Source organism: Lactuca sativa, chromosome 6 (genome assembly GCF_002870075.4).
Source record: "Lactuca sativa cultivar Salinas chromosome 6, Lsat_Salinas_v11, whole genome shotgun sequence".
NCBI classification, from domain to species: Eukaryota; Viridiplantae; Streptophyta; class Magnoliopsida; order Asterales; family Asteraceae; genus Lactuca; species Lactuca sativa.
In genome coordinates, this window is record NC_056628.2 from 157,047,115 (window position 1) to 157,074,671 (window position 27,557).

The following is a 27,557-nucleotide window of genomic DNA, read 5'->3' on the forward strand; positions in this document are numbered from 1 at the left end:
GGCAAGGACCCGTAGCGGAAACGTGAACGCAAATGGGAACAGAAACCAACCCCCAGTGATTGAGCAAATACCGGTGGTGGAAGCCGCTGCTGAGCCAATAACGATGGCTGGAGTGTAAGCGACGATCCAAGCGATGTTAGATCGTCAAATGGAGGAAACTAGACGTTTGCTCCAGCAAAATCGAGAGGAAGCAACTATTCAGATCGAACAGCCCGAGTTGAACGAAGGGCAGACTAAGGAGGGAGACTACAGTGGAACTGTTGGTCAAGTCAACCCACCAATAGTTCAACAAAACAACCAAGATGACGGAGTCGAGAGAAATGGATGCAAGTACAAGGATATTCAGACTTGCAAGCCATCGACTTTCACGGGAAAGGAAGATCCAATCGGGGTCATGGATTGGATCTCGGAGATCGAGTTAGCTTTCATGATGTGTGGCTGCAGAGGAAAGTTACAGACCACGTTTGCAGTGCGTCAGTTTCGAGGAGGTGCTATACATTGGTGGAATACCTTGGGGAAGACTTTAAGCTACAAACAAGCCCCTGCAAATGACATGGACATAATTTCTGGTGCAATTCAAACGAAAGTACTGCTCAGCTCAAAACCTGCTCGAGCTAGAGAACCAGTTTCTAACCCTGAAGAAGGGAAGCATGTCAATCAATGAATACACGAACAACTTCACAGAAAAGATGGAGTTTACCTTGCGTCTTGTTCCGGATGAGCTGATGAAAATTGATAAGTACGCAAAGGGACTACCATGGGAATACGCGGTGCCAGTACGTCAGGCACCTACTTTGGAGGTAGCTATCTGGGCTGCTAAGTCTGTGGAGGATATGATTAAGGGAAGAGCTGCCAGCAAAGTCGAGGTTGGCGAGAAGAGGAAATTTGAAGGGTCTGCTAAACCCAACAAAAAGAAGAGCAAGTTTGGTTCAAAGAAGTTCGGGGGAGGAAATGAATTGAAATGGTGCGAGAAGTGCAAGAAGAAGCACTCGGGAAAATGTGGTGAGGAAGTAACCTGCTACAAGTGTGGGAAAACGGGGCACTATGCCAATGAGTGCACCACCAAAAAGAGGGCGTGCTACGAGTGCCGTGAAGAAGGGCGTATTGCTAAGGATTGCCCAAAGAAGAAACATGTGGGAAGGCCCAACATTCCACCGAAGCCGAAGGCAAGAGCCTTCCAGATGACGCTCGAGGCTGCGAAGGAAGCAGCAGACGTCGTTTCAGGTACCTTTCTTGTAAATGGTTTGCCTGCAAATATACCATTTGATTCCGGAGCCAACTACTCTTTTGTGTCGCATAAATTTGGTGGGAAATTAGCATTGCCTGTAGAAAAACTTGATAATGCTCTGATTGTAGAAGTTGCCAGTGGCAAATTCGTACCTGTTAGTAATCGTATTAGGAACATCGTCATTGACCTAAACGGAAACGAATTCCACGAAGAGCTATTACCCATAGAGTTAAACGGTTTCGACATCATTTTGGGTATGGATTGGCTTAGCGCCAACGATGCTGAGATTCAATGCCGAAAGAAGATAGTAAGGGTAAACCCACCCGGAAAGGAATCATTTATGGTGTATGGGGACAAACACAGAGTGAATTCTGGAATCATCTCCCTGATGAAAGCCAGGAAATGTTTATCCAAGGGATGTGCATCGTACTTGGCATTTGTAATCGATGCTAAGAAGGAGAAGAAAGAGGTGCAGAATATACCGGTTGTGTGTGATTATCCGAAAGTCTTTCCCGAAGATCTTCCCGGATTACCACCTGATAGGCAAGTGGTGTTTCGTATAGACTTGTTACCAGGAACGACACCGATAGCAAAAGCACCTTACCGATTAGCACCGACGGAGATGAAGGAGCTTATGACGCAATTTCAGGAGCTGTTGGACAACGGTTTCATTCGACCTAGTTCATCATGCTGGGGAGCTCCAGTGTTATTCGTAAAGAAGAAGGACGGAAGCATGAGAATGTGTATAGACTACCGAGAGCTGAACAAGGCAACGGTGAAGAACAAGTATCCATTGTCGAGGATTGACAACCTATTCGATCAGTTGCAAGGTTCGAGCTACTTCTTAAAGATCGATCTTAGGTCGGGATATCATCAGCTGAAAGTGAGAGATTAGGATATCGAGAAGACTGCATTCAGAACGAGATATGAACACTACGAGTTCTTGGTTATGTCATTTGGACTAACCAATGATCCATCAGCATTCATGGATTTGATGAATAGGGTTTGTAAACCATTCCTCGATAAATCCGTGATAGTGTTCATCGACGACATTCTCATCTACTCGAAAGGCCAGGAGGAGCATGGCAAGCATGTACGAGAAGTGTTGGAAGTATTAAAGAAGGAGAAGCTTTACGCTAAGTTCTCCAAATGCGACTTTTGGATACGAGAGGTCCAGTTCTTGGGTCACGTGGTTAACCAGGAAGGGATAATGGTTGACCTTGCAAAGATCAAGGCTGTAATGAAGTGGGAATGTCCAAAGAGTCCCACGGAGATTCGAAGCTTTCTAGGATTAGCCGGATATTATCGACGATTTATCCAAGGCTTTTCTTCGATAGCTGCTCCATTAACAGTTTTGAACCATAAAGGAGCTACGTATACGTAGAGTGAGAAGCACGATGAGGCATTCGAGAAACTAAAGAAGAAGTTATGTGAAGCACCGATACTTTCTCTACCCGATGGAGTTGAAGACTTTGCGGTTTATAGTGATGCATATGGAGTCGGGTTGGGTTGTGTTCTGACCCAAAGAGAAAAGGTGATAGCATACGCATCTCGACAATTGAAAGAGCTCGAAAAGAACTACCACACTCATGATCTGGAGTTGGCAGCGATAGTATTTGCCTTAATGATATGGAGGCATTACCTCTACGACACGAAGTGCAAGCTCTTCACTGATCATAAGAGTCTCCGGTATCTCTTTAATTAGAAGGAGTTGAACATGAGGCAACGACGCTGGCTAGAACTACTCAAGGACTACGACTGTGAGATACTTTACCACCCAGGTAAAGCAAATGTTGTTGCTGATGCTCTCAGTCGGAAAGTCAACCTTGAAAGGAAAAGGCCAAAAGCGTTGAGAATTGAATTCGTCTCGACGATTGTGGAAAGCATAAGGAAGGCTCAGGAAGAAGCTTTAGGGAAGAATGACCGAAAGGAGGAATGTTTGGGCAAAACGTTAGTATTCGGAACAAACAGTCGAGGACTGAAGGTATTCCAAGATCGGATTTGGGTACCTAAGATGGGAGGAATAAGAGACCTTCTGATGGAAGAAGCACACAAGACCATGTACTCAATTCATCCCGGTAGCACTAAAATGTATAAGGAACTAAAACCCTACTACTGGTGGCCGACGATGAAGCTCGATGTTGCGAAGTACGTGGCCGAGTGTGTAACATGTGTGAGAGTTAAGGCACAACATCAGAAAGCGTATGGGAGTTTGGAACCTTTACCCGTACCCATGGGTAAATGGGAGGACATCACCATGGATTTTGTGACCAAACTGCCCAGGACGAAGAACCGACACGGCATGATTTGGGTGGTCGTGGATCATTTCACCAAGAGTGCACACTTCATAACAGCCAACGAGAAGTGGTCTATGGATAAGCTCGCAAATGCTTACGTGAAGGAAATTGTAAGACTAGACGGTGTTCCTCTTACGATCGTATCAGATCGTGATAGTCGTTTCACGTCGAGGTTTTGGAGGAGTCTACAAGAGGAGTTGGGTACAAAGTTGTGTTTGAGACATTGGAAGATATGCTGAGAGCATGTACCCTCGAATTCCAAGGGAATTGGGACGAGCACTTACCTCTGGTAGAATTTTCCTACAACAATAGTTTTCACTCGACCATCAAGATGACACCTTATCAAGCCTTGTATGGACAAAAGTGTCGTACTCCTTCTTGTTGGCTAGAAGCTGGAGAGAAGCAGTTTATGGGCCCCGAGATAGTCCATGAGACTGCTGAGAAGTTGAAGATGATTAGGGAAAGAATGTTAGCAGCTCAGGATCGTCAGAAGAGCTATGCTGACAAGAAAAGACGAACGATAACCTTTGAAGTTGGGGATTCGGTTTTGCTAAAAGTCTCACCATGGAAGGGACTTATACGATTCGGGAAATGAGGCAAGTTGAGTCCAAGGTTCATTGGACCGTTCAAAGTTCTTCAGAGGATTGGGAACCAAGCTTACAAGCTAGAATTGCCCGAAGAACTCAATGGTATTCATAACACCTTCTATGTGTGTTATTTGAGGAAATTCACGGGAGATGTTCCCGACATAATTCCAATCTCAGAGTTAAAGATGGATGAGAATAAGAGGCTGGTCGAAGAGCCTGAGGCAATTGTTGACCGTAAGACGAAGAAGTTACGATGCAAGATGGTCGACTTAGTGCTAGTCCGATGGAAACATTCGAATGGGCCGAATCTCACTTGGGAAATAGAGGATGACATGATGAGACGCTATCCACATCTGTTTGCTGATGCATGATTCCGGGACAAAATCATCCTAAGGCCTCGATATTGTAACGCCCGGGTTTCAGGGCTAAGCATTTTTGTCAATGTAATAGTCTAGGTCAACTATTGTAACTCTTTTTGAAGTAATAAAGATGAAATATTTGAGTATTATGTGAATTATGTGTGTTTATGTGTTTATTATTTAATTATAAATGTATAACTAATAAAGAATAAAAATAAGCGTCAAAATTAAAGTGTGAGATAAGTCCTATATATTTATATAAAGTTGTAGTGGTCGAAACAAGGATTCCGGGGATATAAGGAACGCCGAAATCCGAGTTATAACGAAGAAGTTATGACCCGTCGACGTTTCGCGACAGAACCGGAATGATACCGGGAAGCGTAAATAGTGAATTTACGATAGAGCGAGATTTAGCCTTAGCGATCTAAATGAAAGTCGTAGAATATGTTAAACTAAGAACATCGATAAAAAGAACGCCCAAATCTGACTTCGGATGAAGAAGTTATGATTTTTCGAAGTTTCGGATTAGAAGTATACAACCCGAAATTCGAATATTAAATCGAGTGATTTTTAGCCGATACGACCTAAACGAGAATCGAAGATCTCGTTAAGAGTAGTGTAATGAGAAAAATATGGGCGAAAACGGACGTCGGATGAAGAAGTTATGAGGATTTAACGGACCAATCCTGTCCCGGTCTGTTAATAATATAAAATTTAAATTTGAGTCAAAATTAGCCGACAAAGTCTAAACGAAAGTTGTAGAGTACGATCCCACCTTCGCGCGGATATAAAGAACGTCGAAAACGGAGCTCATATGTGAAAGTTACGAATTTTTAAAGTTGAAGCATGAAATTGCGAAGTCTGTTGCAAATCCGATGACGTGGCTTAATCCTGACCGTCGTTTGCTGATCACGGATCGCTTCGGATGGCCGACACGTGGTCCTCGCTTACGCCCCGCGTCCGAAGTCAGTACGCCCCACGTACCCTCGCCCTTATCTTCTTCCGGAGTGCAAGACAGCTGGTCCGAGGTGGCGCCCTTATCCGAGCCATTACGCCCAGCGTAGGTCCGAGGTACGCCCAGCGTACCGAGGCCTCGCAGGCTATAAAAGGGGGCCGAGAGTTCTTCATTTTCACACCTTTTTCACTTCTCTCTCTGACTCCTTTCTCTCTCTAAGAGTCCTAGACACTCCTAAACCCTAGGGAACCTCCCTAGCACCCGAAGGAAGCCCCGAGGCTCCCGGAGTCCCGAGAAAAAAAGAGTCTTTCGGTTTCGAAACGCTGCTCCAATAAGTTCCGGTTTTCGATAAAATTCTCTGTAAGTGTGCTACACTTACACAATTTTTTATATAGCTTTCAAATAATTATAGGAATATTATTAGGTCCTTAAAATAATTATTTGGGCTATTATTATGAGTTATATTGAGTGTTATTAACGCTTAATAATAGTCAGACTAATTAATTTGTCGCGGTTATCGTTAGACTAAACCCTAGTGGTATTGGTACTAGGTTTTATCAAAGGAAAATCGTTTTGAGAGCATCGAAGTGCTGTCTGAGTGCTGAGTCACCACCTTTCAGGTGAGTGCATAGTTACTTTCAACTTACACATAGATATGAAGTATTTTATATAAATTACGTGCTGTGTGTGCATATTATTTGAATACTTGCTATCTATGCTGGATGAACATTTTTATACATGTTTTCAATAATTTAAACTGTATATGTATTTTATATCTACGAAAATGTTGGGGTAAAACATGGGTAGATGTATTAGTTGCTGTGTGATAAAATGAAATAATGAGAGGCCTCGTTATAGATGTTATTGATGATCTAGTCATCTAGCGGAGTATAGATGACGACCACAGACTATTCTAGACAGTCCAGTGGAACATTAGCAGGCTCGCAACCTGTAGGTGTTTATTCGAACTGTGTTTTTATTTGAACTGTGTGCTCATCAGATGTACTCCATCCCCCACATGGTTGCCTTAAGGACATTTATTGCTGAGGAATCCCCTTAGTAGTAGTGTCCGTCCCGATGATAGTCCTTAAACTAGGTCCCTTGTGTTAGATGTCTTAGGGACGTAAAGTGAGGATAACGGGAATGGGTAATCGGGTTTGTTTGGTTTGATAAAGTTAATAAACTTATTTATTGTGGGTTGAAAACCCTATGTGCTCACCAGGCTCCCAAGCCTGACCCACTCAGTTTTATGTATTACAGGTAGTGGCGCTTGAGCATAGATATGATGTTCGGACGAGGGATTACGGATATAGGCCTGTAGATATGAAATAATGTAGTAAGGCTTATATTGTACTGTTTATGCTTTTGATCTGTACGAACATGACATCCCAAGTCTCTTAATGAAATACATTTCTATGGAAATGCTTTTGATAAATTTTTATCATATTTTGTTTTGGGACAAGTTGCGCAACACTTTTATTTAAAATGTTACTCTGATTTTTAAACAAAGCATAAACAAACCGGTCTTTTCTGGCCGTGATTTTGGGGATGTCACAGATATATTGGACCTTTCAGGGTGATCGCCAGGGTAGGCAAGGTAGCATTTCATCTAGAGCTACCCGAGGAGTTGAGCTAGATCCATAGTACCTTCCACATGTCCTAATTGCAGAAGTGTATGGCTGATGAGACGACAATAGTACCATTAGAGGACATTCAGGTGTATGCGAGCTTGAATTATATTGAGAGGCCGATCATGATCATAGATCGGAAGGTGAAGGTTTTGATGAATAACGAAGTTCCCCTAGTTTAGGTCAAGTGGCAACATCGGAAGTGGTCCGATTTTACTTGGGAGCCAGAGTCGGAGATACGGGAGCAGTACCTCGAGCTATTTGCGGAGCAGGACTTCGGGGGCGAAGTCTGATTCTAGTGGGGGAGAATTGTAACATCCGGTTTTCCAGGTATATTATTCTTAATATTTAATTTAAGAATTTTGGAGGGACTCAACGAGTTGGTGCCTCAACTCGTCGAGTGGGGTTGCGGCTTGGTGACGTGTTTAATGAAAGGACTCGACGAGTCGGGTAACTGACTCGCCGAGTCAGCGTTGCTGAAGAAAACCCTAATTGCCCGGGTTTGTGGCCTATTTAAAGGCTCTTGTGGCCTTCATTCGTGGTCACACTTCCCATTGAGAGACCCCAAATCGATCCAAAGAGCTTAGAGAGATGAATGGAGCTAATTGTTTCATTGTGGTGCATTCTTGCAAGGAAGAAGGAGAAGGTTCAAGCTTGACTGACTAGAGGGGCTTAAATCTTCCACTATTTCATTCAAGGCTGCTGTTGGAGGTATGAATCCATACCTGTTTTGATATGTTTAGTAGATCTCATGAATTTAGGGCTTCTTTACCATCTTTTAAGTTGAGATATGAAGCATGTGAAGTCCCTTTGAGGCTTAAACGTCAGATCTGGATCTTGAGAGGTCCAGAGAGTCCCAAGAACCCAACTTTATGTAGTTACATAAGAATATTAAACCAACGACACCATTTTGAGGTCTGAGGGTCCTCAACCAGATCGGACTGGAGGGTCCAACGAGCTTGACCGGGTCAGAGGGTCCAACGAGCTACAAGACTGGAGGGTCTCGCTGAGACACAGTGACCAGAGGGTCGAATAGAGTATAGCCTCGAGTGGTGAATTGTTGTACGTGGTATTTTGGGGAACTCACTAAGCATTCGTGCTTACCGTGTTATGTGTTATGTTTTTCAGGTACCCCAGAGGATCATGGGAAGGCACCGACGTGATTGTACACACATTCTTGACATGGAGCTATGTTTGTGGATCCTGGATTTGACTTTCTGTTTTGAAAACTTTGTTGATGGATATTTGGATTTTGTTAATAAGACACGTGTTTTATGATTGTTAAAAAATTAAAATTTTTTTGTGTAAAATTTTTTGTTGTTACATAATCGTTAATATATTGATCATATGTTATATAATGTGATGTTGAAAATATTTAATTAAATATTTTAAATATGTTTTTTTTTGTTTTGTAATTGTACCGTTTCAAAAAAATAATTAATTAAAACTCATACATATGTTATACTTTCCATCTCTCTCTCTCTCTCTCTCTATATATATATATATATATATATATAATAATAATAATAATAATAATAATAATAATAATAATAATAATAATAATAATAATAATAATAATAATAATAGAGGTTAAAGCACTTCAACCAAAATTCATTTAAAATCTAATATTTCAAATGCTTTTTAATAATGATTGTAAAAATTTCAACATGTGTTACTTAATAGATTGATTAATAAAAATATTAATGTTCTGAAACTCCTAACTCTTAAACTTATATTATTTAATTTGTTAGTTAACTAAAGTATTTTTCCTACCTAAAGATAACATTTTTATGTTTGGTTACTCATATTTGTTTATGTAATTAGAAAACAAGGTGTACATAGAATGACTACTTCAATTTCATATATGAATCGATACCATTAGAGAGGTATGATGTCTTTAACCGGTGGTAGGAGATCCACATACCTTTTTAATTATTTATATTAATGCGTAGTAATATCTATTTTATATTCCTATTCACCTTAATTTTTTAGGTACAAATTAAGGAAGATGATTCTTGGCGCACCAACATAAAGTCAAACGTACGCCTTCCAAAATATGTAATTAAAATTAAATATCATATTTACTAATTGACTTATTTTAAAACTCTTGATGACATTTATGTATAATGATATATTTTGTATGACTTTATTCTTAATTTCTATGTTTAATATTTGAAAGTTCATATATTGAAACCTTGGATGTTTTGGTGTAATATAAATAGTGTAACACAAAGTTTATTAGTTCAATATTGTTTATTAATAGCTCATTCAAAACAACTTATTTCTTATTTTATCCAAAAATATTATCGGACATATGAAAAGTAGATTATATTAATGTTATATAAAAACTTATAATATATATTGGATATTATAAGTAAAAGTAAAGTTTATAAGGTATGGACTATATTAGATAGTATCAAAATATAATTTGATGGATTTTTATGTTATTTGATAATTCAGTTAATGTCCAAAACATGACTAAAAACGTAAATTTCAACATATTTCTATTTTTCCCATAATATATATATATATATATATATATATATATATATATATATATGTATATATGTATATGTTTCCATTTACAAATATATATGTACAATCCAGAAGGATTCACAACATTTTCAAAATATTAATATCTCTTTTCAACCAATTTCCTAACAAACCTACAAAGACCACCATACTCTACGTACCAACGACACACCTTGCAATATCTCTGTAGGTCCTCATCCACATATTTTACATCCAGTAATGCATCTTTAACGGAATGACCTTCCTCTTCACATTGAAATGTGATGTTATCCATTGTAAGTTTATTCACAACATCTACACTCCTCAAAAATTCCAAGGCACCTTCAACATAAACTGTTTACTCTCCAGCGTCCGAACCACACCAACCGAAATACTCATTAAGTAGTTTTTTGCCTACAAAGACACATTAAAAAAACTATCAATCCGATGTATCAGTTTTAATAAGTATTGGAAATTATACAACATAACACTCAATATTCTAATATCTAGTCTTTGACATTAATACTAAAATTAAAGATTTATGTGGCCGATATATTGCACAACCTATAAACATGTATTAGTCTACTATATAGAAATGTGATGTACATTCTATACATACCTTCATCACACCCAGAAGGCTCTCTAGATATGCAGATCATCCCAATCAAATAATTGCCTCGAGATGATCCTTATATCCTGCATCATGCAACAAACTCATTCCCAAATCAAAATTGATGTTACAGAAGCACTCCTCCTGTTAATTGATAAAAGCAATACCAATATTAAGACCAACGACACTAAAAATAAATTAAATCAAATTACATGAAATTACTCAAATTATACATACCACTCCTTGTCTATACATAACATTAACGTTTTTATACGCTGCACATATGTGTATAAATACATCAGCCTAAAGTTCTTTGGGACCCATCCCTTCAAACATGTGGAGGGATGCTTCTTTGAACACTCCACTCTCTTCCCTTGCTGCATACATTTTTTTTCGAACTTCATAATTTGAGATATACAATTAATAACTAATAAATCAAGCTATATTTCATCAAATATACATTCATAAGTTAATGTTTATTGAGAATTACCAAAATCTTGTAGATATATGATGTCTTTTTTAGATTCTGGCCATACCATTACAATAATCTGAATCAAAATCTCTACAGGTAGATCATCCAACGAACTACAACATCTTGTATTCGACATTCTACTAAAAAAAATACACATTGCATAAGTTGATATCAAATTTTAAGAAAAAACAGGCGAAATGTGAAATACAGTGTAACAGGGTAAGAAAAACACCCTACTTTCATGCACTGATCGTGGACTAAGTACCTGTTTCACTAACATTGGGGAAAACCAATTTTGAGAGCGATTCTCTATTGACGATTTTGGGGTTTTCTTTGATAGTCGGCAATTTGATCTTCGGGAAGATTGCAGACGTTTGGAAGGGTCTGAAGAATTGAAACGACATGATGGCATCAGAAGCATCATGACGCCTAAAAGATGTAGACTGCAAAAATACCAAATTTCCCTTGAAATAATTCAAAATATGTGATTACTAAGGGTATTTTTGTCAAAACACATTATTAAAAAATTACCTTTTTGATTAAAGAACCAATGCAATTATCTATGTTGTATCAAGAATCCATTAATTAGTGACAGAATGACCTAATTGCCATTGTAAATACAATCATTAATATTCGATTACAAAGGGTTTTTTTTTTCAAAACAAATCAATGAAAACTATATTTGTATTTATATTTATCTTTATCAATTTCATGTTTGCTTTTTAAATTGTTAATCAATATATGGTTGTTATATGAATCATAATAACAAATTATACAAGATTGACATAAAAATGTAAGAACAACATAGAATAAAAAATTGAAATAGAGTTTAACAACCTCAAAGTAACTAATCTAATGTTAGAAGAACATATATAGAATAAAAACTACTTTTATATTAAAAATACATAAGTAGATAACAAAGTCTAAATATTAAAATGACAAAATATTCAAAAAAAAAAAAAAAAATTAAGATCTAATCTATTTACTAAGCTCATTCCATTTTTTATTTATCATTTTAATCATGCCAAGAAGGTCTTCAAGATATTTTACTTCTTGTTTTTCCAACTTGATCTTGTCATCAAGATATTTGTATACAACATCATTGTGAATAAAGTTAGTTGCCTCGATCCGTGTTTTCTTCTCCTCATGATTCTGTATGGAAATATCAAGCCTTGCTTTGATAGCATTCACGTGAATACATGAGTACGCATCATTGATACTTTTGGTGAGAGCAAACTTCTTTAATTGACAAAATATCCGAAGAATTGTTAGCATTGGATGAAGAAGCCATTCGTTTGGAATGAAGTAAGGTGCATAAGATGTGGTGGTAGATAATATGTGTATGTGGGGGATTTTATAGAAATAAAGGGCAGATATTGAAAGGTCTCTAGTAATTAATATATATGGGTATGATTTGGAATAGTGAATATACATAAATTAACATAATACCGTGCACTAGTTTTTTTTCATCCACATTATCACACAGTTTACCCATATATAAAATAATAACAATTCCCTTTGTAAACCGTATTCTCTAAATTCAATAGTAATTAAACACCTACCTCTGTAAATGAAATTAAATGCTTATCTTGCATCAAATCGCCACCATTAGAGAAGACCTAGAAAGTTTGGAATCAAGAATGAGAGTAATGGAGGCTCTTCTCTGATGAATTTTGAATGACGAGACAAAGATCAACGAAGTTCTAGATGCCCCGTCGAAGGAGGAAGTCTCTGAAGATATAATGGATGTAGAATATGATATGGGTGTGGTGAAGTCAAACGTGAGAGATCAAAATCAACATTTAATAGATTATATGATAATCTTGGCTAGAAACATCAAGATGAAGCAGGAGTTCCTAAACACGGTTCCTCAATGATGTCGATTTAGGGTTGGAAATAATATTATTTACTTTTAATCTATTTTTGATATGATCTTATTATGTGTGTAACTATATATGCAAAAAATTTTCTCATGTAATAGATGATAAATCAGATATGAAATGTTCATTATATATATACGGTTCAAATTACAAAAAACAAGTTAAATTATATTGTTTGTTATTTAATTTATGTATGTATATTGTTTTTAAATTAACTAAAGTAAAAAATGTTTCATTTAGTTTGATTAAATTTCCATGAAAGATTTAACATTTTTAATTTATTATGAAAAGGTTTGTTTTTATGCCCTTTTCAATTATATTGTTCAATATTTTGAACATTCCAAATTAAATAGCCACTACCACCCAATAAACAAGACCAATGACCCATATGTCATCCATGGGTCATACCGTGACACTATGAGCAACTACCATATGACTAATGTCCCATATGTTATCCATGGGTCATACCATGACACTATAAGTCACTACTACATGACCAATGACCCCTATGTCATCCATGAGTCTTCCCATGATAATATAAGTAACTACCACCCAATGAGCATAACCAATGACCCATATGTCATCCATGGGTCATACCACGACACTATAATCAAATAACACATTAACAATGGACCATATGTCATCTATGAGTCTTACCATGACACTATAAGCAACTACCACCCAATGAACATGACCAATGATCCATATTTCGTCCATGGGTCATACCATGACACTATAAGAACCTACTGTTGGACTAGTGTCTAACTCCATAACTATTTTTTGGTATGTACTTGACCCGGTTGTGCATGGTCCTTTTGGGTTCCCTCACCAAAGTAACTTGATTGGAAGAATAATAGAGAAAGAGGTTATTATGGTTTATTAATATATTTTAAGAATAATATATTAAAAGAGAAATCATATTTGTTTAATTAACATTGGCCAAGAATTAATTAAGAATTAATTTTGTGATAAAAAGAAGTTAATTGAACTATGGGGACTGAATTGTAATTATGTGATAGTTACAAGGTTGGGCAAGGAAACCATAAATGATAGGGTGTACGAATTCTAAGGATAAGGCCTTAAGAATTCGTCCATAATGGGGATTATAGAGTTATCTTATGGGCTGCTTGGTGGCTAAGTAACCAGATAAGGATAATGACTGAAACCCTAATTCCCACACCTATATAAGGACCCCTTTGGGCGTGAGAATTCAGCTACACCTAACCCTAGAAGACTTAGAGCCAAATTTCCCCTCTCCCCTCTCTCTCTTGTTTCATCCAATTGCTTTTGGTGTTTGTGATTCATTAGAGGCATAACATTTGAGGTGCTAAGGTTTTGAAAGCTTCAAGATCTACAATTAACAATCAAGATATTCATCTAACTTGTTTATTTGGTATTCAATTAGTTGTTGTTGTATGCTATATTAGGGGTTTTCAAGCATTAGAAAAACTAGATCCAAGCATTAGGGTTTGCATGAACACCATAGGAATGTTGTTTTATTCATAACCCGTTAGTGGTATCAGAGCTTAGATTGTTTATTCTAATGTATTTGATACAAAGTTTATTGTTCAAATCTGCAAAATTCGTTTTTCTGTTTTGACTGAACTCACGACGTGACCATAGAGGCCCACGACATGAGTACAATAGATTGCTGGATTACAAAATTTCTGCCTTGATTTGCTTTGGATAATTACCATAAATTATTTTTTCAAATTAAAAATCAAGTTTTTATTTTGGTGATTGATATCCAAATCAAATTAATGGATAATTGTCAATTTAAGATAATTACTAGCTTCATAAGATAAAGACTAATCATTTGTAAATTAAATTGAATTATCTTGTATGGAAAAGATTAAATTATGTGATATATATTAATAATGTGATTATCTAATAATTTTAAAATTTAATCTAGTAATGTTTTGAAAAGTTTCAAAACTTGCCCTCAAGTTTTGGAATTTAGTTTTTGGATTAAAAGTTTAATTTTGAAATTATTAAATTCCAAACCCTATAATTTTACAAGTTTCAAATTCACCCTATACTATTATAATATTATAAGAATAATTATTATATATGTATAACTTAAATGCTAGTCTTACCGTTAGTAGGCCTCATTCACGAAGCCGATCTATAGGGGGGGGGGGTATAAGGTTATGGCCTATAGAATGACCGTTTAATGAGTGTCCACTCTCAGCCACCGCTTCCTTGATTGGTGGAGGATCGTTCGCCGAACGGGTAGGATAGGGCAACCCTTTCCTCATTAAAAGTATAATGAATTTATAAAGTAAATAAATGTTTTTTTTATAAAATTCCCAATCTTAGTTACTTTAGGCAAAAGTGAATTTGATGCAATTCCATGAAATTACACTTTGTACTCTTGCTAAGACGTTAGTGGAGCGTGTGTGGTTAACTGTGTTGGATTAGTGTCTATGTCCATAACTATAATTGGTATGTACTTGACCTGATTTGGCATGGTACATTTGGGTTGCATGGCATCGGAAAAATTGGATAGACAAAATCAGATTAAGGATACTTATGATTTATATTAATATATTATAAGTTCTAATATATTAATATGAAATCGTATTATTTAATTAGTAGTGATCAAGAATTAATTTAGAATTAATTTAGTGATCAAAAGGAACTTATTAAATATGGACTCTTATATATATATAGCATGGGCCAAGTTCATTTAGGTTGGGCTAAGCTTTCATGGATAGTCCATGGAGTGTTTAACCCATAGATCCTATGGGAATGAAAGGTCATGGGTATTAGGGTTTACATCAATGTAACCCTAATCCTCCAAACTGCAGGGTTATGAGCATTCTAACGCTCATAAGGTGTTCCTGCGACCCTAGAAACCTTGGATCTATGTTTGACTAAGATACATGCAAAATTGATTTCCAAGGTTCATAATCCTATCTAGCATACATGGGAACTTTTCAAACATAAAGTAAGCTAGAACAACATACCTTGTAGTAGTTTGGATTCCTTGAAAACCTTTTGAGTCTAGCACCCCAAGTGTGATGCCTCAAATGTCTCACACAACACCAAATGCTTTTGGAATGACTTGAGAGAAATGTCACACACTTAGAAATCGGCTATGCCCTCTCACTCTTGCTTAAGTTGCCGATTGTAGTGAACATGTTGATCCTTATGTAGTGTGTTACAATTAGGGTTACACCATATAAACCCTAATTGTCATGACCTTTCATTTCCATGACCCATGGGTTATATAACCACCATGGAGTATCCTATGGGTTTTAGCCCAACTTGATAATCCATGGAGCATTAGCCCACTATACAAGTATAAGTGATTTACACAATCAACCAATATATTTAATTAGACTTCTTTTTGATCACTTAATTAATTCCAAATTAATTCTTGATCAACACTAATTAAATAATATTATTATTAATATATTAGAACTTATAATATATTAATAAACCATAAGTGTTATTTCTCTCATTTTAGTCTATCCAAATGCATGATGTCATGCAACCCAAATGGACCATGCCAAACTAGGTCAAGTACATACTAGAAATAGTTATGGACTTAGACACCTGATCCAAGACAAACTATATAAAGAGGTCCCTAGTTCATGAAATGGGCACTAGTGTATAGTACACAAGAGGGTAAAACCGATTTCGTGCAAGTATCCTTATTCTCAAGTTATTCCAAGGGTTCTTGGTGTTGTGTGAGCCATTTAAGGTGCAACACTTGGGGCACTAGGCTCTTAAAGGTTCAAGACTTCAAGCTCCATAAAAAGGTATGTCATTCTACTAGTTTCTTGTAGTATAGTTGCTTCATATTATGCTAGTTAGGATGAAACCTTGGAATATCAAATATTTGCATGTATAATAGAGAAACCATAGATCCAAGGTTTATAGGGTTGCATGTACACCATAGGAGTGTTAGAATGCTCAAATTCCTTCAGTGGTATCAGAGCCTAGGGTTATTTTCATTTATACTTGATGCAACTTACTTTTCAAAACCAAGAAACTGCCCAGACTGAAAACTAAGCAAGAACTCGACGAGTTCCTTATAGAACTCGATGAGTTGGTCTTCCAGTTGGCAGATTTTCGTGTTTTAAGGCTGGAATTGGTCTAGAATCATTACCTTTAACTATTTTGGACTTATAAAACCTATTTTTGATGTGGTAATGATTATGGTAAACCAATTTCAAGGTTATTATCAAAATTTTAAGTTTATGTGTGTTTATGTAATTCTTGAAGTTGTTGATATGATTGTTCATACACTTATGAGTTTTGGTAGATCATAGGAATTATTTGCAAATTGTTGTTATTTAGTTCTTGATCTAAATGTGTTTTAAGGGAGTCCATAATTTGTCCTCAAGTTATGGATTACCAAAAATCATTTCTTTTAAAGATCCATTAAAATGCATAGGTCACACAATTTATGAGTCTTTTTGTTTTTTGAACTCCATAACTTGTCTTAAAGTTATGGATGTTCAAGAGTCTCTTCCTTAAAGTTTTTAAAACCTTAATTAAACTCATAAGTTATGAAAATCCAAAAGTTTTTTGAATAGTTCCAAACTTGCCCTCAAGTTTTGGAATTTGTAAAGTTTCCTCACATGAATACTTTAATTCCAAGTTAAACCCTTAGAATTTTAAAAGTTAAAATTCAACCCTTATATTGTTATAATATTAATAGTTAGTAGTTATATATACGTATAAGAACAAAGTCAGTCTTACTGTTAGTAGGTCTCATTCACGAAGCTGATCTATAAATTGGGGGGGGGGGGGGTGTATAAGGTTACTTCCTATAAAATGGCAGTTTAATGGGTGTCCACTCTCACCCACCGCTTCCTTGACTGGTGGAGGGTCGTTAGCCGAACGGGTTTGACAAGACTCTAATTCTCCCTTCATTATAATTATAATGATAAATATAAAGTAACTAAACCTTTTATAAATTCCCAATCTTAGTTACTTTAGGAAAATGTGAGTTTGGTGCTAACCCATGAAATTACACTTTGCACTTTGCTTATGTCAGTAGTGAGCGGGTGTGGTTAACCGGCACACTAGCCTGGATTTAACAAGGCAGGCAAAGGGTAACTTAATGTTTATCATAGAATCGGTGGAGCGTGTGTGGTTAACCAGCACATCGATTAAGTGATAAATATTAAGGGTACCAAGTATATTTGCATGGTTATTCACACCTTGTTTGTGATCCTCGGCATCCCAGTCACAAACTTGAGAGGGCACAATCGAGATTGAAACATACGACTGAAAAGTTCAATGAATCTCAAAAGATCTAGGAGTTTCAAACCAACTGAAACCTAATTTCTATTTCGTTTTTCATGGTGGAAATTAGTGAATCGTCATTCGCCTACCTGTAAATGTTTTATAGCTTGGATTACGACATCCCTCTTCCAAGTTATAAAATATTGTGTTGTGTCCTAGCCTTAATATTTAATATTGGGTGTTATATTAAGGACTTAAATCAACTAACTTGAATTTCTACCATTGTAGATGTCTGGTTCAGACAACTATGATCTTCCCTAATCTCTTGAAACAAGGTTTCCTAATGAAGATGATGTCCCATGGTTAGATCATGGAAATCATTCTTCTCTTCTTCTACCTCCTCCAATTATTCTCCCTAACCCACAATTTCTTGAAAAGTTCAAGGTCACTGAAGCCCTATTGGCAAGCAAAGTCTATGTGTGCTCACATCTTGGAGATAAAGTCAGCCGGGAGAGTTGGGTGTCAAAGTCTTGAGGAAGTTGGTTGTTGACTAGGTTCTTCTATGACTTTCTAAGTCACATAGTGAGTTCTTTAAGGACTACTATGTAACAGACTATGACATGAACCTTAATGATCTTACCTATTTGCTTGATGCTGCTGAATCAACAATGATTTGGAGCACATGTAAAGCAAATTTGAATGGAAGATCGACTTCCTAAACTTCCATGGACATTGACAATGGTAACATTGGAAATGCAGAAAAGCTTTCTCTTCCCAATGGAAAGGGATCAGCCATAGTCAACTTGGTTGACCAAATGGTAAAGAGAAAGGCTAAGTCCGAGATAGTCCCATATACCATTCCCAAAGGGTCCATATGTTTTTATTGCCAAAGGAAGGGACATTGGTTGTGAAGCTACCCTGGCTACCTGAAAGATCTGAGAGAAGGAAGAATCAAAAAGTTTGACTCTGCTTCAGGTAAGTCCACTATCTAACTCTATTAAGTTCCTAATTGATGATTCTTAATACAAAATGTGACTCGGTTACATTTTGATGTTTGGCAGGATCAATCAAAGGGATGGAAACTTAAAAGAAGAGTGTGTTGAATCTAATCGCGAAGATGGATTTCAATCGCCTGGTTCGAAGATCGGATTCTTGAGCTACTACTTAGGAGTTATGATAGATTGTTAGGAAATATGTAATAACATAGTTTTCATTTAAAGTTTCATTGTAAGGAAAAAGTTTTTTCTGCATTTTATAAATAAATAAAATTTTGTTGTATTTTATATCTCCTTGCAATGGCATTTATAGAAAATTGATGTTTGTATGTTTCTAGCAATAATGGAAATATAAATTTGATTCTTTCATTTGTGGTAATGTCTAAATCTACCAAATAAAGAAAGATTCTTATCACCCAAGTTTCAATTGGACCGAATCTTGGAATCATGCAAGTTGTATAGTATGATGAATGAAAATTTTCATCTTTGGAAAATTAAGACTAATTCCTTGTTCACATGTATATGTGAGATAAGTGAAGGACTATGGGATCGAGTACACATTCTTGTGCACTGGTCAAGTCCACCACAAAAGATCGATAAGACTATTTTTCATGATTTACTTAAGTTAGTAAATATGGTTATACTTACAAGTTTAAGTATAATTCTGAAACATTGGAAAAGTTTTGATGTATGGCAGAACGAATGAGAAGAATCAAATTTAGAAGAAACATAAAAGTTTCTCAAATCTGAAAAGATGAGAGAGTACTTTAGTATCATGTTTTATGATCATCTTAATGATTATGAGACCACATCACAATTCATCCACTAAGGACATCTTACTGCATTCTTATGGCTAACAAAAGGAGTCATGAATTGTTGAAGTGGTTAAATCAAGAAGATGAGTCATACTTCGTTCCAAAACAAGTCTTAGAGTCATACTCCAAGATTGTAATTTGAGTGACACATCTTAAAGAAGGTTTATTAACACTTGTCAAATGTGAGAGTAAAATGTGTTCTACTCTTGTACATTTGAAATTGGTAAGTTGTGATGTTTTGGATAAAACAGAGACCAACTAGGGCCAATTGTGTGAAGTGCTTTTCTTGATAAGAATCCACACTATCTCTTGAATATATTTTTTGTCAAGGAATGGGTCTTGGCAAGAGAGTCTTATATGTCAAGAGGACAGTGGGAGTCTAAAAGATCCTGAAAGAGTTTCAAGATCTAATCAAGAATAAAACCTGTAGTTTATCACTAGCACACGACTTGAGGTTTTTAACCTATCGTGTTGACATATTCCAGTTTCCGTGCCCATTCTAGTTAAAGTTGGCTTTGTATATGAGTTCTGAGAGTTCTCAATTGATTGCATAACAACTTGGAAGCAATGGCAGGCCCTTGAGTTGCCATGTGGAAAGAAGTTAAGACTTCACAAGTTCAGTCCATATGAATTTGGATTTGTAACTAACATTGTCTTGTGATTTTGGTTTTGGCAAATTCACATGGATAGGAACACATACACCATAAAATCTAAGTGTCATAAGGTTTCTATCCGATTCATGAAAATGATGGTGAGGAAACGTTTTGACTAAGTGGTTTTAAGTAGATAGCAATTGTGATATTTGCGTTCTCAAAGTTCTTAGTGGAGCGTGTGTGGTTAACCGACACACTAACATGGACTTGTGAGGAATGGAAAAGGTCTAAAAAACTGAGACTATGATTACGACATCCCTTTTCATAGTTTTGAAATTGTTTAGACACATATGTGTGCTATCTAAGGAAAGGTGTATGATTTTGATAAAGTTTTATCAAAGCATCTCGTATTAGAAGTCTGAACTTTGTTAAGAAAGTCAATAAAGTATTGATTTCTAGAAGTCCAGCTGATTTCTGAGTACATATCAAAGCTAGTGGGGTCATAAGTGTTATGCAGATAATTATCATGTTAGTGGGAGCATGATAATTTTGATAAGTGTTGCAAGTTAGCAATATTAATTATAGAAAACAAAAGTTTCAATTGGGAAAAGTTCTTTTGCTATAATTAAGGGAGAGGAAATTATACTTCATTTCAATTCTTAAAAGCTTAGATTGAGATTTTAATCATCTTTAGTCAAGGATATATATATATATATATATATATATATATATATATATATATATATATATATATATATATATATATATGAATTTTATGTTGGAATGGCTCAACTTAAGTAAATCCTATATATATTACGTTCTCAAAATTCGACTATGATTACGACATCCCTATTCATAGTCGAATTATGAAAACATAGCAAATTAAAAAAATATTGTAGCAAAAGAATGATCAAGGATCATGTATTTATGTGAGACATAATGAATCGTGTCCCATATGCTTCAGGTATAGGATTGATTACATGTGCTATAATATTTATCCTTTCTAAATTTTCCAACTGCTTGGGGGCATTTAGAGGGGAAAAGGTCTAAAATTGGATATGACTAAAATGATTAAGCAATTTTTGAGGACAATCTAAGGTTTACCAAAGATTGGTTGCTCAGGGACAGTTGGAAGTATAGTTTTAATTTTGGAAGGACCATATTGACATATTCTGAAAGGGGGCAACTCTTGTTCAAAAGTGATAGTCAAAATGGGAATATGGAAATGTCTCCATAGGTGGAAGTTATTCAATCTGTGTAAGATTATAAAGCTTAATGCAAGAAGGATGTTCAAAGCAGTGTACTTTTAATATGAGAATTCGTTTCCATGGAGTTGATCTCCATTGGAATACTCTGTAATGATTGTTGACGAGTCTTTGTGACTTTGTGCATAATCATTATAAGAGGATCAATGCATATAAGTTTAAAATCTAACAAATTTCGGTAAATGGTAGGAATGTGAATTTCTTACATTTACGATAAGGATTTGGGATTGTGAAATGAGAATAATTGGAATTATGTTCAATCGATCTATTTCACAAAGTAAAGATCATAGACAAACTTAGTGTGCATACTTGGTGTATGGCATAACTAATGTTTGGACAAACATAGTGTGCATACTTGGTGTATGGCATGACTATTGTTTGGATAAACATAGTGTGCATGCTTAGAGCATGGCATGACTATTGTTTTGATTCAAGTATAAAGTTAATTAGTTAAAACATTATACAATGAAGAATGTGTAATCAATATTGTGATAAATAAAAGGTGTTCTATTTATATTCATAAGTTCTGAGACCATAATGGATTCGATTATTCTTGTGTTTCACTTTGCATGTTTTGACTTCCAGAATAACTAGGTCATTATTCCCGAATGACTAAGTTATTCAAACCATCCATAGTCGGTCATATGTTGGAAGTAGGTATGAATAATACTGCCATGAAGTTGGCTTGTAGATGTCTAAGGTGTTGGACATAGAAAGAGTTGTTGCAACAATCATGAGTGCTCATAAGTTCTGAGTATTGGATTAAACCCACGCTCATTTGAATCACTTTAGGGATTTTATCACGAGTGATCATGAGATGATAATATCTTATATTCTTCAAACCTAGATATATGAGTTGTTGACTATGAGTTGGTTATACATTGATTGTATGAAAACGCATTAGTAACTCGATGTTATAAAACGTGCCTTAGTGTATGATTAAATAAGTAGTAGAACAAGCATATGAGTCGAAGTTTATCCATTCCTTTTACCCTTGAAGGGATAAAAGCGATATATGTGGGCCCCTCGATGATTTAGTTATGACACTCCTAAGTGCTTGGCCAAGCTTGGACGTGCTTGGGCAAGCCTGCACTGATTTGATTTGTTTAATTAGCCAGTCATCATAAATCGGAAATTGGGAAACAAAAAATGGACAGAGAGAATGATTATAATCCATGTCTCAGTCCATATGATATCTATAATGGAGGAATATATGATCCCTTATCTAATAGACAAGTCATTGACTAGGTCAGAGTTCGACAACGCTTTAAGAGCTACGATTGCTAGTCGGGTTTTGGAGTCATATGCAATAATAGTTTTAGACTTATCCAAGTGGGAGACTGTTGGATTAGTGTTTAAGTCCATAACTATAATTGGTATGTACTTGACCCGATTTGGCATGGTCCATTTGGGTTGCATGGCATCAGAACAATTGGATAGACAATATGAGAAAAAGGATACTTATGATTTATATTAATATATTATAAGTTCTAATATATTAATATGAAATCGTATTATTTAATTAGTAGTGATCAAGAATTAATTTAGAATTAATTTAGTGATCAAAACGAAATAATTAAATATGGACTCTTATATATATAGCATGTGCCAAGTTTATTTTGGTTGGGCTAAGCTTTCATGGATAGTCCATGGAGTGTTTAACCCATGGATCCTATGGAAATGAATGGTCATGGGTATTAGGGTTTACATGAATGTAACCGTAATCCTCCATGCTATATACAGAGGTCCCTAGTTCATGAAATGGGCACTAGTATATAGTACACAAGAGGGCAAAACCGATTTGGTGCAAGTATCCTTATTCTCAAGTTATTCCAAGGGTTCTTGGTGCTGTGTGAACCATTTGAGGTGCAACACTTGGGGCACTAGGCTCTTAAAGGTTCAAGACTTCAAGCTCCATCAAAAGGTATGTCATTCTACTAGTTTCTTGTAGTATAGTTGCTTCATATTATGCTAGTTAGGATGAAACCTTAGAATATCAAATATTTGCATGTATAATAGAGAAACCATAGATCCAAGGTTTATAGGGTTACATGTACACCATATAAGTGTTAGAATGCTCAAATCCCTTCAAACCGGCACATTAATTGGGCTCTAAGCAAAGGTGGCAAAGGGTTACTCGATGTTTTTCATAGATCGATGGAGCGTGTGTGGTTAACCGACACGTCGATTAGGTGACTGTAACATTGGGGGCACTGTGTACATTTGCATGGTTATTCACATCCGCTTTGTGATCCTCGGCATCCCAATCACAAACTTGAGGGCCATATCTAGATTTAAACATGCCATTGAAAAGTTCAATGAATCTCAAAAGATCTAGGAGTTTTAAATACATTTAAAACTTAATTTTAATTTGTTTTTCATGGCGGAAATTCGTGAATCGTCATTCACTTACCTTTAAGTTATTTTCTGTTTAGATTATGGCATCCCTCTTCTTATCTAATCAAAATTTTTCTTTTTTCCTTTTCAGATGTCGAACTTGAACAACAACGCTTCCGGCTCAAACGCCTCCGACTCATTCTCACTCATGAACTTGTGTGGTAGGGTGATCTTCGACGGACACAGTTTCAACGATTGGAACTGTAACATAAGGATGGTCACCCGCTACGAGGACAAAGAATATGTCTTTGACAAGGGGCTGAAAGAGGTGGACATGAACACTGCCATTCCCGAAGAGATCGCTACCTTCGAGGCCCATGAGTGTGATGCCACAAAAGTCCATTGCATCATGCTAGAGACAATGATTGTTGAACTTCAAAAGTCCTATGAGGACTTCTATCCCTACGAAATGCATCAGGACTTGTTGGAAAGGTATCACCAAAGTGCGAGGCAGGAAAGGTATGAGATCATCACTTCGATGATCACAGCCAAGATGAGAGACGGAGAGTCTGTCACTACTTATTTGTAGAAGATGCAGAGGTATGTTGACTTCCTGCTGAAGTTAAATGTTAACTTCGATGAAGAGCTAGCGATTGACATCATTCTTCATTCGCTACCACCCTGCTTCAACCAGTTTCGTATGACCTATCACATGAACAAAGCGGAGGTCACGTTGAGCAAGCTGCAAGGTCTATTGAGGACTTCCGAGAGTAACCTCAAGGACAAGTGCGTTGCACAAACTCCTACTCCTGCTGCTGCCCCAGTCTTGGCAATTGGGCAAGGGAAGGGTAAGAAGAGGAAGGATCCCTCAAAGAGCCACCATAAGGAAAAGTCCCATGATGGCACCTCTTCTAGTGGAACCAAGGCTGGTTCTGCTAAACTTAACTCCAACCCCAAGGATGCAGAGTGTCATCACTGCCACGAAATAGGGCATTGGAAATGAAGTTGCCTAAAATATCTGCAAGACATCAAGGATGGAAAGATCAAGCTGTCCTACGCAGGTATTTACACTATTCAATCTAATGATTCATCACATGTTATTTCTTGGGTACTTCAGGATGTGGTTTTCATATTTGTTTTGATTTTTAGGGCCTAAGAAGAAATAGGGGTGTGGAGCATGGGAAGATAAACTTGATCATGGGGAACAAAAGAACGTTGCTTATCACCAAGATTGGATTTTACTCTTTAGTTCTTAGTAATGGATTAGGACTAGATTTAAATAATTGTTGCTATTCGCAAGAAATGACAAGAAACATCATTTCTTTTCATGGTTTGTATAGACAAAGTTTTAGATATTCATTTGATAATGAAAAGGGTTCTATTAATGCTTATCTTAATGGTGTTTTCTATTTGAAGCATTGACTTATAATGGAATATATTAAACTGTGAGGGTTGTAGACAATTTAGGAAATGATGTGTTGTGTATTGATTCTTCCAATGGTTTGGACAAAGCATGCTTGTGGCATTGTCGTCTTGGACATGTCAACAAGAAACGCATAGCCCAACACCAAAAGGATGGAGTGTTGGAGTCATTCGACCTTAGGGATGATGAAGTGTGCAAGTCATGTTTACTTGGAAAGATGACCAAGTCACCCTTCACTGGCACTTATGAAAGGGGTGAGGGTTTATTGGATCTCAGTCACACCGATGTGTGTGGTCCCTTTAGATCCACCAAAAAGGATGCGTGCCACGTCTACCTGACTTTTACCGATGATTATAGTAGATATGGGTATATTTACTTAATAAAGCACAAGTCAGAAACCTTTAAAAAGTTCAAAGAGTTTAAACAAGAAGTGGAGAATCAGTTGGGCAGGAAAATCAAGATGCTTTGATCCGATCGAGGTGGAGAGTACCTAAGTCTTGAATTCCACGACTACCTTAAGGAATACGGAATAGTTTAGCAATTGAAGCCACCTAGGACACCGCAATTGAATGGTGTCATTGAGAGGTGTAATCGAACCTTGCTAGACATGGTTCGTTCCATGATGAGACGTGCTTCACTACCTATCTCATTTTGGGGGTATGCCATAGAGACTGCCGCCCATATCCTTAACTTAGTCCCTACGAAGAAGGTTGCCAAAACACCTCATGAGATGTGGACAGGGAAGGTTCCCTCATTAGCACATATCAAGGTTTGGGGTTGCGAGGATTTCTTAAGACGAGAGACTCACGAAAAGCTCGAACCTCATAGTGAGCGGTGTATTTTCATCGACTACCCGCAGAAGTCCTTTGGATATCTCTTCTATAGACCGAGTGACAATGTTGTCTTTATTGCGAGAAGAGGGGTTTTATGAAAGCGAGAACTCATAAGCCAAGGGGAAAGTGGGAGGTAGATCGAGCTTGAAGAGATTCATGAATCGAGTGATGAAGGAACCTCCACCGCTGGCGCTCAACCCGAGGAGGAAACTCCGGTTGAACCAATTGATGAGTCCTTACCTATTAGACGTTCCAAAAGAGTTAGGGTTCAACCCCAGTTTTATGGTTTTCACATCTCTACCGAAGGGGATACGTTCATTAGTGATAGTACACTAATAAATTTGGATGAACCTAATAGCTACAAGGAAGCCATGGTAGGCCCGAAGTCTGCAAAATGGAAAGAGGCTATGGACAGCGTGATTGAGTCCATGTATGACAACCAAGTTTGGATTTTAGTTAATAATGTGCCAGGTTGTAAGACGGTTGGGTACAAATGGATCTTCAAGAAGAAGACTGACATGGATGGGAAGGTACACACTTATAAGGCGCAATTGGTTGTGAAGGGTTTCACTCAAACTCACGGAGTTGACTATGATGAGACCTTCTCACCAGTTGCGAAGATAAAGTCTATTAGGGTGATGCCAACCATTGCTGTATTTCATGACTATGAGATATGGAAAATGGATGTCAAAACTGCTTTCCTTAATGGGAAGTTGGTTGACGATGTTTACATGAATCAGCCAGAGGGTTCTGTGGATGCGAAGCATCCCAGTAGAGTGTGTAAGCTTGAGAAATCCATTTATGGATTGTAACAAGCATCTCGCAGATGGAAACTTTGTTTTGATGAGAAATTCAAACAGTTTGGTTTTCTGCGAAGCGAGCATGAATCATGTATATATGTCAATGCCAGAGGGAGTATATTTAGCCTCCTTGTATTGTATGTCGATGACATACTACTCATAGGAAACGACATCCTGACCCTATAGGAAGTCAAGTCATGGCTTGGGAAGTGTTTCGCTATGAAGGACCTCAGAGAGGCTGCCTATATTTTGGGAATAAGGATAGTGAGAAACAGAAGTAAAAGACTAATAGGACTTAGTCAGAATACTTACTTGGACAAGGTACTAAAACGTTTTAGTATGGAGAATTCCAAGAAAGGGGAGTTACCAATACAAAGTAATGCTAAGTTGAGTAAGACTCAAAGTCCGAGTACCGAAGCCAAGATAGCAGAGATGAACCGAGTACCTTACGCTTCCGCATGTTCATGTATGCTATGACTTGTACTTGCCCTGATGTGGCCTTCACTTTGAGCATGGTCAAAAGATATCAAGGGAACCCTGGCAAAGCACATTGGACCGCAGTCAAGAATATTCTTAAGTAACTTCGGAGGACTAAGGAATGGTTTCTAGTACTCGGTGGGAGTGATGACTTAAGGGTGCGAGGGTATTATTTGTGAGTTGGTTGTGCATTGATAATGCGTAAACACATCAGTAACTTGATGTTACAAAACTCATTGTTGTGTATTATTTGATGAGTGAATGGTAAATGCATATAAGTCGAAGTTTAT